Raw genomic sequence first — 13,721 nt, 5'->3', positions numbered from 1 at the left:
ACCATGACACTGTGCCTATTGCCACATGCCCTGTCCTCACTAGACATTTCCAGTCTTCTCAATTGTGACATTCTGATAGATAAAAAGTATCTAAGTTTTAGATACATATTTAGCAGTAAAAACTTTTGGGTGCAAATGTCCTTGTATAGGCTCTAAATACACATCAAGATATACTCAACAACAATAAGGGCTTGTCTGCATATGCCAAAGTTTGTTTATTGATTGATTGATTGATTGATTGATAGATTTTTGTGAGGAAGACTAGCCCTGCGCTAACATCCGATGCCAATCCTTTTTTTTTTTTTTTTTTTTTTGCTGAGGAAGATTGGCCCTGGGCTAACATCCGTGCCCATCTTCCTCTGCTTTATATGGGACGGTGCCACAACATGGCTTGACAAGCGGTGCATTGGTGCACGCCCAGGATCCGAACTCAGAACCCCGGGCTGCTGCAGCCGAGCTGCTCAGACTTAACTGCTGCACCACCAGGCTGGCCTCCTGCATGTGCCAAAGTTTAAATTCCTAAAATATCACTTTCCAAACCCTTGGGCCACATTGAAGTGGATCAAACTATCACTTTGCAGGGCAAGAAGACGTTTTGTGCATTCTCATAGACTCTTTGTTGTATTTTATTTATTAGTGCCTTTTTTTGTGTGTGTGAGGAAGATCAGCCCTGAGCTAACATCCATGCCAATCCTCCTCTTTTTGCTGAGGAAGACCGGCCCTGAGCTAACATCTATTGCCAATCCTCCTCCTTTTTTCCCCTCTTTTCTCCCCAAAGCCCCAGTAGATAGTTGTATGCCATAGTTGCACATCCTTTCAGTTGCTGTATGTGGGACGCCGCCAGCATGGCCGGACAAGCAGTGGGTTAGTATGCGCTCTGAGATCCAAACCCGGCCGCCAAGTAGCGGAGCGTGCATACTTAACTGCTAAGCCACAGGGCCGGCCCCCATTAGTGCTTTTTTATTATTGTTAATGATACAACCTATATATACATTCTCATTGCGAAAAGAATATCTGTCCAAGCAATGCAGATAAAACTAAAGTCCCCTTGACTCTCCTCTCAATTCACTTTTATCTAGAAGGTCTCATAGTTATCAATGTATTATGAATATATATCGATAATATGTATATTATCGATATATATCAATAGTTATCTATATTTCCTTATAGTGCGTTTCCTACGTATTTACATACATGAAATCTACATGTATGTACAATTAGAAAACTCTTGGTTTAGATTTGTAGATTTTGTGAGAAACAACATCACACTGTATCTGTTTCTACTTTTTTTCCTTAACTGAATATATCTTGGAGATATTTCCATGTCATTACATACAGATCTACCTCATTCTTCTTAATTGTTGCCTACTATTCCATCCTAAACCTGTGTCTCAATTTACTTAGCCATTCTCCTATTGATCAACATTAAGGTTACTTGCAATTTTTACCTTTACAAACAAGGCTGCAATACTGTGCTTCTACACGCCTCTCTGGGACAACTTGCACTTTCCTGGAATCTTGACAAAAGCATTGAGAAGGCAGCACAGTTCCTGCCACCTTTGGTGTTCCCTCCCTGCTGACACTGCAGTGTGTGGTACTGGGGACCTTGGGGTGCTCCAGGCTGTGACTTTAACAATGCAGGACACACAGGCAGCTGGGACTCCAACAAGGACACCAGCTACGCTTTAGGCCCGGAGCCAGCCCTAGGTATTTCCAGAGTAGCTACAGCCTTAACAGCAAGCTGCATAAACAAGTGTTTGTCACAGAGAAAATGGCCCTGACCTACAGGAGCTCCTCGGGAGTCCCGTCAAGCCCTTGCATCCTTAATGGGAGTGGGGTCTGTTAGGTACTAAATGTGCTGAGACAAGAGATGAGGACGCGATTAGTCTTCCAAGATTTACACCTGAGCATAGAATTACCCAGGCCTCTGCTGCTGGGAGACTTGTGGAGCCTGTGGGATGTCATTAGCCGCCGCCTAAGGCGCTGTTGTCAGCCTCCTGCAGGGCTCCAGGGGAGCACAAAGCCTGCTTTACGGCTTCCAGCAGAGCAAATCTTTCAGCCAGCCTTCCCCCCATCCCACCCCCTCCCACAGTCAAAACCAGGATGCTGTGCTGAGAAGCGGATTTGAGGATGACAATTCTGACTGAAAGGATATGCAGGGATTGCATTACAAAGGAGCTTCAGAAATCTTCCATACCACCTTTCCTTCAACCTACACAAGGCTCCTGCCAGAACCTTCCCTGAGACTAAGGGGATAATGGAAGGAAAAGGAGCCACACAACCTCTCTGTTAGCCACTAAGCGCTGAGCACATTTAATCATCTCCTGCTTTATCCAAATCCATGGATGTGCATTTTCTGTGGGTAACTGTCATGATACCATAAAGCCATCATCATGTGCTTACTTCCTGGTAGAGAACTGGATTTTGCCACCTCCAACAAATTGACCAAGATTTATTATTCATCCATTTAACAAATATTTTACCAGTTATACACCAGGCACTGTGCTGGAGCTGAGGATACAAAGGAGAATAAGATGGGGAAAGTCCCATCAAGAGTTCAAGTCTAGTTCAAGTCTAGCGCTCAAGTCAAGACCATAGGGACAGGCGTAATAATAGAATCAGGGCCCTGCTGTGCTTCCTTCTAGGATGTGTAGAGCTGGTGATATAAGTGGAGATTCCCTCCTGTATGTGGCTGTGACAAAGAACAGGAGAATGTTTCACAACATCTTTCCTTCAGTCTGCAAAGAGAAAGGTAGAGCCATCAGGCACGGAACCCGAGGCCCAGCGCTGCTGACACTGGGAGAAGGACTCTGGGACCTCAGTCGGAAGGACTTTAAAGATAACGAAGGCCAATTCTTCATTTTGCAGACAGAAAACTTCCTGGTTAGTGTTGTCACCATCATCATTTTCTCTCTCCTTAAGTAAGGTGCTACCCACAAATTCCACAAACTGCCAGTAATTCATGTCTACCTTTATTGACTTAGGCAGTGAGGCAAAACCAAGCTTTGCTTGTAGAGGTGCACCTCTGGGGCTTTGTTCCTGGTGCTTAAACACAGCACAGAGCACCAGCGGAGACTTGAACACCCTTTAGGATTAGGGGTAAACACTCCAGGCAAGATTTGTAACTCGTGTGAGGCCAGAAAGGAGGGGAGAATATTCCCAATCACTAGCCCCACTTAGATAGCATTGGAAGTGGAAATGAAGTTTAGTAAATAAAACAGGTGAGGTGACTTGGTTGTTTATTTCCTAACTTTGGCTTGGTCAACAGTATTTAAATATTAGATCAACACTACATGTAATTCTTGCCGACAGATCTGTGTTACTGTAAATAGTCATTTCCTCTCTAAGCAGAAATAGCCATTTGGGTGCTATGATGCTGTTTAAAAGCACCAAAACAGAATGATGTGCGTTACATATCAGGGAAATGAACATTAAAACCACAATGAGATAATAATACACAGCTTCCAGAATAGCAAACATTCAAGACTGACAATATGACATTTTAGCAAAGTTGTGGAGCAACTGGAGCTTTCATGTATGCAAATTGATACAATCACCTTGAAAAACTATTTGGAAGTATCTACTAAAGCCAGGGCATACTTACCTTATGACTCAGTGTTCAACTTCTAAGTAATACCTGAGAGAAATGAGTGCTGATTACAGCGAAAAACATATTCAAGAATGTTCATTGCAATTTTATTCTCCAAGAGACGAAGGGCCACCCAAACCCATCAACAGTACAATGAATAAAGTTGTGATGTGTTCATACAAAGGAATATTACTCAGAAAGAGAAAAGATGAGCCTACTGCCATATGCAGAATATGGATGAATCTCACAGACAAAATATTGGGCAAAATAAGCCAGACACAAGAGTCCGTAATTTTTGATTCCATGTATAAGAGTATATACTGTATATCTCACTTATACTGTACCACTTCACTCAAGAACAAGCAAAACTAATCTATTATGTTTGAAGTCAGGGTAGTAGCTGTCTCCAGGTAGTGGGGTTGCCGGTGGTTGGGTGTTATCTGGGAAGGGACGAGGGAGCATATTAGGGTGCTGGAAATGCTCCGTATCTTGATCTGGATGCTTACATAGACTTACACATAGAGAGCCTATGGAAATACACAACGACCAACCAAATGAGAAAGTAAAGGCTATTTATTCTGAATTTGCTGAAGCAAGGGAGTCAGCCACTGTCAGTTGAGTTTTGGCAGAGACACAAAGGCAGGCAGAGGAGTGGGGAAGCTTTAGCGTGAACCAAAGGGAAGGCTCCAGGTGTGCCCCGACTGGAGGCTGTGGGCCCCACTAGACGTGGGACATCCTATGTGATTGGTTAGGGTGCACATTTGGCTTTCTCTGGTTGGTCCTAAGTTGGAAGCAAGGACAAAAAGTAGGGAAGCTGTCAGTATATAATCAAGTCCTGGCCATTTTGGGCTGGTAGACACAGAAGTGATTGTTTACTTGCTGGATTGTTACTAGAGATAACAAGCTGGTGCTTCCTGCAAGTCTGACTTATTGCAGCCTGGCTTCCTGGGCTGATTATTGTAGAGAAAGCGTTGGTTTCCTGGGCAGGCTACTGCAGGTCGTGGATCAAAGTTCTATTTTTATATATAGTCCAGCCACTGTCTGTTTATATATTTAATCTCTCAAGCCAAACACTTAAGACTTGTGCTCTTTATTGTACGTATCTCATACCTCAATAAATAATTCAAATAAAGATCAGAGAATATAAGCTCAGGCTAGTACTAAGGATGGAAAACTCACTGCTTGTTCTGCATTCTCAGAAAGCAGGGGACAGAGAGAATGGAAAACCTTCAGCAAAGGCAGCCTGACGACAGACGGGAGACAGTGCCGAGCAGGGACTGAAGGTGCAGGCCCCTAGTCAATCGGCCACATGTTCTAATGGAGACACCTCCATTTGAGAGCCAGATGACATCTCACAAGGCACTTAGCCTGCTTAAGTCTTAGTTTCCTCCTCTGTTAATACAATAATAACTAGTTATGAGGATTAAGTAAATCACATGGAAAGGAATTATTAGCTGTATCAGGAGGCCCTCTAGTCAACCAGGCCATTGCCTAGGATTTTCCTCGAGGTGTATTTTGGTCAAGACAGCCTAACATTTTCCTCAGCTTTTTTTGTGTGCGTGAGGAAGATCAGCCCTGAGCTAACATCCCTGCCAATCATTTTTGCTGAGGAAGACTGGCCCTGAGCTAACATCCCTGCTGATCTTCCTCCACTTTATGTGGGACGCCGCCACAGCATGGCCTGACAAGTGGTGAGGCCATCCGCGCCCGGGATCCGAACCTGGGTAGCCAGCAGTGGAGCGCACGCACTTAACTGCTACACCACAGGGCCTGCCCCCTCCCTCAGCTTGATCAGATGTTAAACGGATCCTTCCCTTTAAAAAGAGCATTTTCTGGGGCCGGCCCGGTGGCACAAGTGGTTAAGTGCACACGTTCGCTGTGGCGGCCCGGGGTTCGCCGGTTCGGATCCCGGGTGTGCACCGACGCACCGCTTGTTAAGCCATGCTGTGGCGGCGTCCCATATAAAGTGGAGGAAGATGGGCATGGATGTTAGCCCAGGGCCAGTCCTCCTCAGCAAAAACAGAGGAGGATTGGCATTGGATGTTAGCTCAGGGCTGGTCCTCCTCACAAAAAAAAAAAAAAAGAGCATTTTCTTTCTTTCTTTTTTTTTTTTTGTGAGGAAGATCAGCCCTGAGCTAACATCTGATGGCAATGCTCCTCTTTTTGCTGAGGAAGACTGGCCTCGGCTAACATCCGTGCCCATCTTCCTCTACTTTATACTGATGCTGCCACAGCATGGTTTGACATGCAGTGGGTGGGTGCCTCCCGAGATCCGAACCTGCAAGCCTCGGGCCTGGGAAGTGGAGCATGCTACTTAACCGCTGGGCCACCTGGCAGGCCCCTAGAGCATTTTCTTTAGAACACTTATCATTGTAAATTCTTTCTCTGCCCCTTTGAGATGTAAATCTTTTTTAAAGCCTTTTGCCAGTTTTATAACCCAGGACTATCTTCTCAAGGACCTGGGAACTATTCTTTTGAAATGTAATCATCAAAGAAGATAGCATGGCCGGCCTGTGGCTTAGCGGTTAAGTGTGCGCACTCTGCTGCTGGCGGCCTAGGTTTGGATCCCTGGCGCACACCGCCGCACCGCTTCTCCGGCCATGCTGAGGCCGCGTCCCACATACAGCAACTAGAAGGATGTGCAACTATGACGTACAACAATATACTGGGGCTTGGGGGGGGGGGAAAGGAGGAGGATTGGCAATAGATGTTAGCTCAGAGCTGGTCTTCCTCAGCAAAAAGAGGAGGATTAGCACGGATGTTAGCTCAGGGCTGATCTTCCTCACAAAAAAAAAAAGAAGAAGAAGATAGCACCCCCATCTCCCAGCCTCTGTGGGAGGGTAGGAGCCTAACTTCAGTGGGCACCTTGCTCCAAGTTGTAAAAATACTACCAGTCATAAAGATATAAGAAGTTTATTAGTAAACACAGATGGCCTAGGACCAGCCCCTAAGGTTCTCCAGTACTTTTCCACTCGCTCACTCCAGCCTTTAAAAACCCTACCCCCGTTTGTTTCAGCAGAATTGGTTCAGATGGACTCCCGGCCTCTCTCTTCTACTGCAATAGTTCTTAACTAAAGTCTTTCTTGTCTGTTTAACTTTGTCTGGTGCAGTTTTTGCTTTGACAATTTACATAGTGTTTTGTTTTATTTTTAATTTTTTTTTCTTTTACTAGGTAGGATTCTAAATATCTCTGTGGATGTTCTGATCCGTCCAGATGATGGCTCTACTATATGTGCAAGAACTACATTTTCAAGGAGAACGTACAATAAAACTCTAACTCCTGAAGGTTTCTATCTCCTAAAGTAATCTGGCCACTGACTTTATAAGTTCTTTCAGATAATTTTTATTTCATTTTTTATGGTGGTAACATTGGTTTATAACATTATATAAATTTCGCGTGTACATCATTATATTTCAATTTCTGTGTAGATTACTCAGATAACTTTTAGAACCTTAAAAAAAGAGAGCGCGAGATACCAGATCTTTGGTGCAAAACTACTAAATCAGAGCTAGATGATGATCTTATCATCATCACTGGTCCTATGACCACAAAATCCCGTAATCCTAAGAGTTTTCTAAACTGTCACATGTATATCTCAACTACAGAAGGATGATCTGTGCTTAGGAGCTACATGAACTTTAGGACACATTTATACTGAGTTCCTGTTTGCCATTTGATCCTTCTGAGAAATATTTAAGATATATTTCAAAATAGAATGTTCAAAAATATGTAATAATAATGCTTTTATCTCCCATAACTGACTTCCTTACCCCAACATCTTCCTGTGTCTTTAGCTGAAGATGGTATTTAAGGTGGGGGGTTGGGCCATTCTGGCGAGTTACTCAGTTTTCCTGGGTTTCTCTCATGTATACATGTTATTAAACTTTGATTTTCTCCTGTTATTCTCTCACATCAATTTAATTCTTAGACCAGCTAGAGGACCCAGAGAGTAGAGGAATTGTCTTCCTCCCCTGTAATTGTAATTTTTAGTTAACTTGTGGGTCTTCCCTGTAGATTCCCAGTGCTTTGAGAGCAGGCATTTTATTTTCTGTCTCCATCTCCTGATACACAGTAGATTCTAATTCATTCATTGAATGAATGAAGTGAATGGCACACTAAATGCTTTGAAATGTCAAGAATGATGCTCAGCAATGTAATAGATTTATTGATGTGTTTGAAGTTTCTTGTCTGGAAATATCAATCCATCAGAGCAGATTCCGTTTGCTTTCAAGAGTCACTTAACCTGAGACCCATATGGCCTCGCATTTTCTCCTTCATATGTACCACCTTACTGTACCCTTACCGCCACACCATTGTGAGAAAAAACTAAAGAGAAAATGTTTGCCTTGCACCGTTCTCTCTCCCCACCCTGCCTTTTCTGTCAGAAATGACGACACTACCAATAGCAACAAGTGCAAATACTTTGTCCTTAAGATTTATGCCCAGTCTCCTGATGGCATTATTTATAACAGTGATAAATCAAAAGCACCCTGAAAGTACAACAATGGAGGAATAGTTAAGCAAAGCATGATATATCTACACAATATTATATTATGAATATTTTTTAAAATTTACAAAAACATGAAAAGATTATTATGGTATAATGTTAAAAGAAAAAAGTAGTAGGATGCAAAATTATACGAACAGTATGATCCTAATTGGTAAAAATATATGCATAGAAAAAATATTGGAAAAAGATTAACTAAAATATTAACAGTGGTTAATTCTGACTGGTGGAACTATGACTGGTTTATACTCTTCTGAGTTTACCTAATTTTTGATGCCTTTATGATTTTAAAAAGCAATTTTAAAATAAAAAATTAATCATGTCAAGTGAAAAAAACACTCCTTTGTGTTTCCAGAGCAAGAAAGACAAGATGCTTCCCAGCAGAAAAACAAAAGGTGTGTGGAATGAGAACAACTACCTTCCCTGGGCCTGGGAATGTAGTGTTAACAATTCTCTCCTCTTTCTTTCTTTTTTAAAGGAAGTTTTATCTTTTTTTTTTTTTTTGGGTGAGGAAGATTCTCCCAGAGCTAACATCTATTGCCCATCTTCCTCTTTTTTTGCTTGAGGAAGATTAGCCCTGAGCTAACATCTGTGCCAATCTTCCTCTATTTCGTATGTGGGATGCCTCCACAGCATTGCTGACGAGTGGTGTAGGTCTGCACCCAGGATCTGTGCCCGGGATCTGAACGTGGGCCGCCGAAGCAGAGTGGGCCAAACTTAATCACCACACCACAGGGCCAGCCCCTCTCCCGTCTTTCTGTTCACTTCCAATCCTGTGGAGATACAGTCAGCAAAATGGAATCTCAGCAACTTCCTGGTTCTTTCCCTAGAGAATCAAGAATTTTAAGCACTAAACATAAAATCTAAAGTGAAACCCTACGCATAAACACTACCTTTCATCACCTATAAGTCATCTTCCCTTCTGCCTTTTTCTCTGAAATATGCACACAGCTTGCATCAAGGAACATTTTTCAGGAAAAACGTGGAATTGCTAAAAAGAAATCCTGTGCTATTCAAAGCGTGGCCTCAGTCTGGCATCCTCACCAGCCTGGGAATTTATTTGGATGCAAAATCTCAAGTCCATCCCAGATCTAGAGTAACAGAACTTCTAGAGGTGAGGATCAGGAATCTGTGTTTTCAAAAGCTCCCCAGGAAGATTCTTTTGCATATTAATATTGAGAAGAACTTCTAAGATTTAGATGATGGAGATTCCAATTAACTTCACTTTAACTCTTAAAGAAAAAAGAAAGAAAAAAAGAAAGAGGTGACAGAGAATCTCAAAGGCTAATGATTAGTGGTCTGCTAGTAAATGTTTAAGAAATAGGACTCTGGGGGGAAACGCCCTAATTCATAGCATTTTACAGCTTCTGATCTACCCCTCTGGCGTCAGTGAGCTTGGAGTTAGGAAGAGATGCACAGTGCCAGTGGCTTTCGAAAGCTGGTACAAGGCAGCGGCACAGTACTGCAGAAGGCTCCTGCTGCAGGTGATCACTCTCAGTTATTCGTCTAATTCATTCGACTCACGAAGGTTGAATGAACAGCTTGAAAGACTGAATAATGTTGTCTCGTTAGCGTATGCAAGATGGAGGACAGCAAGGGCAAACGTACCCACAAATCTCAGAGAATGATTGGTATTACAGCTCTCATCAATTGTCAAAAGCATATGAAATCAGAAGTTGTAAAATATGAGCCCCATTTCTGTTTGTTCTGTGATAGTGCAGGTTTTTCATTATATTAAAAAATCAAAACCAAGTAATCCCATGAACACTTTTAAATATCTCACTGGTGATACAGCTTCAACCGTGCCACTTGCCCAGCTGATGTCTTAACCTGTTAAATGGAAGCGAAAACGTCTCATGAACCTTCTTATTTAAGAAGATAATGAAGGGTCCGCTTGAAGAGACCTCCCACTTGCACTTCCAAACGATATTACTGCCTCCGACATATCAGTGCTGCTAGACCTGACACAAGAGAAAAGTTTCTTCTCCAATTCAGGTAAATGTATACTTTTTCATTTACAAACTGATAATGCTAAATGTGTTCTCTATTTCTAACTTGCACGATGACTTCTTTGGCAACATAAGGTACAGAGCACGGCTTAGGACACACACACACACACACACACACACACACACACGTACATCATCATCACCATCACCATCACCATCACCGTCACCATCATCATCATCATGACCTTCACCACTTTCTGGACCTCCAACAAATTTTTTAACTCTCCAAGACTCAGTTTTCTCCTTCATAAAACAAGATTATAAGAGCATCTACCTCAGAATTATCGCAGGATGTAAAAATATAATGCAAGCAAAATGCTTTGTAGTACAGAATAGCCCTTAGCATTCAAGGTAGTAGTTGGTACTTATGGCTAAGTTCTGTTTTTCTCAACTTCTCTCTGTGCCAAACATGGTGCAGCTCAAACCAACTTTTCTTTTTAATCACAGCATCATCAGATGATATTTGAAAATGGATAAATTTCAGCCTGTTCAACGCCTTTACTAACTAATGCAAACAAAATGAATGCAAAGATAAATACAAATTGTATCTAACACTGAAGAAAAAGAGCAAGTTATACACTGCTGTTCAAGAAGCAAATAAAACCACAATAAACAATGAATCCCAAATCCTGGGATCTAAGTGAAATCGAAGCCAATCTCAGTGTGAACTAATCCACCCTATGCTCATTCTATAACTCTTTATAACGCCATGACTCTCGCTTTGCTTCATATACATAAAACAAAGTTAAAGCAGGACAAAGGAACTTACCCACTAAATTCTCTTTATCCTGCTTCTCAGGAGAGGACGCCCCAGGATCCATCTCATTCTTAAGAAGCTTTTATACTTGGCCAATTTTCATGGATTTGGAGCCAGGCCTGGGCTCCAGACAGCACCCCAGACGTGCTTGGGAGAGGGTAAGAGGAGAAAGACTGAGAGAGTGAGAGAACTTCCTCTTCTTTCGTGAGCACCCAAAGGAGTAGTTACCCTGGTGAAGGAAGCCTGTTAACATAAACAAAAGGATGTCTTTCATGAGTTCAGACTGCCTGTGTTCATATAGAAAGTTCAGAAGAATATGATCTTCTGATGGTGTTGCTTCCCATAAAATATCACTATGTAATTTTCTAAATAAATTATATTTTATAAAACACTTCTATGCAACTTGTACAATTTATTCACCACATTGAACTGTCTGATACACAAGGTAAGCATATTCATCCTTATGTTTCAGATGAGAAAATTTAATCTGATTCATTCTACATAATACACTACACACTACAATACACACAACAAAAAGTGAGTGATCTTTTGAAACTCGAATCTGATCATGTCACCATCCTGCTTAAAATAATCCAAAAACTGTCCATTGTTAGTTTGGAAAAGACTAAAATCCTAAGACTCTTCTAGTCTGTCCCTCCCTCCCTTTCCAGCCTCACTCACATGACACTCCCCTCACTCACTTACCAACAACCCCATTGGCCTTCTATCAATCCCACTAAAGTTATGTGTGTCCTTTATGCCACAGGGCCTTTGCACATGTTACCATATGCATAATTATTTGGTTAATGTTTGTTTCTTTCTCTAGACTAGGGGTTGGCTAACTACAGCCTGCTAGTCAAATTTAGTCTACCACCTACTTTTGTAAATATAATGTTTGTTTTTTTTTTTTAAAGATTTTATTTATTTATTTCTTCCCCCCAAAGCCCCAGTAGATAGTTGTATGTCATAGCTGCACATCCTTCTAGTTGCTGTATGTGGGACTTGGCCTCAGGATGGACGGAGAAGTGGTGCCTCGGTGCGCGCCCGGGATCCGAACCCGGGCCACCAGCATCGGAGTGTGCGCACTTAACCGCTAAGCCGCGGGGCCGGCCCTGTAAATAAAATGTTATTGGAACACAGCCACATTCACATTCTATATTATTTATGGCCACTTTTGCAGCACTTTTGCACACTTGAGTAGTTGCTATAGAGACTGTGTAGCCTGCAAAGCCTAAAATATTTACTATGCATCCCTCTGCGGAAACGTTTGCTGACCCCTGCCCTATGTCGTAACTTCCAAGAGGGGAGTGACTAGGTCTGTGATTTTTCCTGTGGCACCTGCAGCATTTAGAACAACGCAGGCACATAGCTGACGCCTAACAGATACTTGTTAAAAAGTAACAATGTCACTTGTTAACTAAGTAATTTGTCAAAGACAACAGCTCACAAATGGCAAGGCTCTTTCTCAAATCCAGATCCCCAGGCTGCATCCCAGGAGTCCTTTCATCATGCAACTTGGAATCGAGGACAATTTTGCACTTATTCCAATACTGAAGCACTAACTTTCTAATTTTCTGATGCTCATGTTTCTCATTTCAATGTTCCAAATAATATTTTGTTTTCCTTCCTGTGAAAACAAAATAATACAAAACAAACTCTGATCTTTCTCAGGTCATCTTGTCTTTTCTAGTCTTTCTTCTCCAATCAGCCAGTTATTTTCTTCTTAGCAACTTCATCTTACAAGACCTCCCAGATTGTGGGTTACTTTTGCCAACTACTTGATAATCTTGGTTGCCTTCTCCACAAACTCGAATTACAGTAATAACCAGGCCTGTCATCCACAGTTGGTAATGATAAGAATTAATGCAGACTGTTAGAACTTTGGGAAAGGAGGCTGGGACCAGAAATACAGATTAAAACACACACACAGTAAGTGACTGTCTGCTGTAGAATCCTTGCCTCTGCAGTGTTGTCATATGTCCTGGGTTAACAGCTTGATGTGGAAATGACACCAGAGGCATAGTGGGTAAGAAGGCAGGCTCTGGGCTCATTCTGCCTGGGTATAAGGAAATCCTAGCTCTATCATGAACTGGCTGTGTGACACTGGGTAACTTACTTAACCTTCATGTTTCATTTTTTTCATCTGTAAAATGGGCATCATAATGATCTCCACCAGAGTTGGCTATGTGAGAATTATATGAAATATTATATGGAAAATACTCAAAGTAATGACTAGCATTAATAAATGGTAACTATTATTACCATGAAGGAGAGCTGAGCTGTGTTTCTTAGGACTCAACTATCTTCTTTCTAAAATGAGAGTGTTGTGTTAATTTTCATAATATCTCCCTTTTCCCCTTCTTTCAAACAAATGGAAGATTGATTAGTGATTGATTGAAAACATTCATTACCTCTCTTCTCTCCTTTGTCTAATGCTACTCCAGTTTGTTTAAAATCTGAAGATTTGAGGTCTGTTCCTGGTCCCATACTGTCAATCCATAGATTCCGTTCTGTTTCTTCCTGGTCTCTACTTGACCCATGTCATCATCACTTTGGGACTAACCTCTCATGGAAAAAGCAACAGGAAAACTTCCTGTTTCCCTCATTTCTTGCGACTAGGCCATAGACCATCTTTGCCTGGAACAGGAAGCCCACTTCCCTCTGAATTGGATGACCCTCCAGAGTCATGCAGCAAAGTGTTTTGGAAGTACTAGTTTAGCTAATTTCTAAATACAGTTCCGCTTAATATTGGCCAAATACCACTTATGGGAGCACCACCAGTCACTGAGGTGCAAGTGTTACCGAACCAAGTGGGCTCGCCTCCTGGTGAGTTAAATGACTCTACACCAGTGGAAGTT

General features: G+C 42.0%; 1 long non-coding RNA gene across 1 annotated transcript; it reads left to right on the top strand.

The window, feature by feature from the left end:
- Positions 1 to 2,734: 2,734 nt before the first annotated feature.
- LOC147916147 (uncharacterized) lies at positions 2,735 to 11,247 on the top strand. The gene is made up of 4 exons (XR_015553448.1): positions 2,735 to 2,883; positions 8,453 to 8,492; positions 9,892 to 10,092; positions 10,906 to 11,247. It is a non-coding gene; the product is annotated as an uncharacterized LOC147916147 (long non-coding RNA).
- The last annotated feature ends 2,474 nt before the right edge of the window (positions 11,248 to 13,721 follow it).

The sequence above is a fragment of the Ceratotherium simum genome, chromosome 10, assembly GCF_057802395.1.
Source record: "Ceratotherium simum simum isolate JZ-2026a chromosome 10, ASM5780239v1, whole genome shotgun sequence".
Taxonomy (NCBI): domain Eukaryota; kingdom Metazoa; phylum Chordata; class Mammalia; order Perissodactyla; family Rhinocerotidae; genus Ceratotherium; species Ceratotherium simum.
Note: the sequence above shows the minus strand (reverse complement) of the source record. Positions and strands in the feature narration are given on the sequence as shown.